General features: G+C 42.8%; 1 protein-coding gene across 1 annotated transcript in view; it reads left to right on the top strand.

The window, feature by feature from the left end:
• The first annotated feature begins 336 nt into the window (after positions 1-336).
• LOC127625430 (leucine zipper putative tumor suppressor 3) overlaps positions 337-1,527 on the top strand; it is a 17,529-nt gene continuing 16,338 nt past the window's right edge. The window contains exon 1 of the mRNA XM_052100729.1: positions 337-429. The gene's annotated coding sequence lies outside the window, so the exon portion shown is untranslated. The remainder of the gene's footprint in view (positions 430-1,527) is intronic.

Genomic DNA, 1,527 nt, shown 5'->3' with positions numbered 1-1,527 from the left:
ACAGACAGACAAATCGATAGACAGACAGGTAAAGACAGACAGACTGGTAGGTAGACAGATTGATTGATAGTTGGGTAGACAAACAGGTAAACAGATTGATAGACAGGTATGTAGACAGTTAGACAGCTAAATATATAGATCTATAGACAGACAGACAGACAGATAGATAGATAGATAGATAGATAGATAGATAGATAGATAGATAGATAGATAGATAGTGTCACTCAGAGAGAAAGGGGGCGGGGCTGTGAGCGTCCAAAATGGGCGGGGCTGAGGTGTGTGTGTGTGTCTCAGCTGATGCGAGCCTCTCTCTCTCTCCATCACTTCATCCGAGCGCGTCGCGCAGTTTCACACGTTCATTTACGCCGCAGCAGCAGCGCATCATCCGGACAGACAGAGAGACGCGCCGCGCGGATCCGCCGTGAGACAGTGAGTATCTGTGTGTGTGTGTGTGTGTGTGTGTGTGTGTGTGTGTGTGTGTGTGTGTGTGTGTGTGTGTGTGTGTGTTGTGTGATGGAGTCTCTTCAGCACCTGCATCAGTTCACCGCACTGCCGCCATCGCGCGCGTCCTCTCCTGTGTAATATGTGAGGATGCGGCGGCTGTTTAAGGCGATGGCTGATGCTGTTGTCATGGAGGATGCGGATGCCGCGATGTTCGCATCATGTTGCACGAGCTCTAACACGCATTATGTCATGAAATCTAATGGCTGGTGTTATTGGTGTTGTCAGGTGAACACTCTCTCCATTGTGCTTCTGCTGTGCTGTGCTGGTGCATTTGGTGTTAAACGGAAGCATAAAGCATCTGTGTTCCTGGTGTTTACAATAAACCTGCTTATTAAACGCATCCATACATCCATACACAGATATTCCCTTTATAAACTTCATCCAGTGGTTTGAAATGCTTGTAAATACATCATGTCCACTGAACTGAGGATGCTGTTTTAGTGCTTTATTGAGCATTTGTGATTTGGATGTCCTTTATAAAGCACAGTGTGTGTTTGTGTACAGATTGTTTATTTCATGCACTCTTATCTGCATTATAATGAGTCAGGCCGCTAGACTGCATGTTTACATGTCTTCATTATAGAACAGCACTCATTATAGATGTTTAGTAAAGAGTGAAATGGTTATAATATGAATCTGTTCTTGCATTATTGATACAATGTTGCAGCTGTTTTGAAGAATGGAACAGATCAGCGTTCCAAATGTTGATGTGTTCCACATCATGACGATCTTTAGTGTAAAGTATCCTGTCTTTAGTAGACAGTGTTTGTGTATGAGGATATATGAAGCATGTGAGCGATGATGTAATGCCTGTGAGTGAGTGAGTTGGAGCGGGTAGAGTGGGCATGTGCCAGTGCTGTTCAAATGTTGGTACTGCACCCTCACCACTCAGTGTGCTCTATAAACATGCATTCAAAATCATATCATATAGACTCATTTCATTATTGAGTATTTTTGTATTTAGTTTTTAAGGATGTTTAGAGATATTATTGGTAAATATGACAAAAATACTCTATAAAATAG

The sequence above is a fragment of the Xyrauchen texanus genome, chromosome 3, assembly GCF_025860055.1.
Source record: "Xyrauchen texanus isolate HMW12.3.18 chromosome 3, RBS_HiC_50CHRs, whole genome shotgun sequence".
Classification (NCBI taxonomy): domain Eukaryota; kingdom Metazoa; phylum Chordata; class Actinopteri; order Cypriniformes; family Catostomidae; genus Xyrauchen; species Xyrauchen texanus.
The sequence above is the reverse complement of the archived record's forward strand: the minus strand, read 5'-3'. Positions and strand labels throughout refer to the sequence as shown.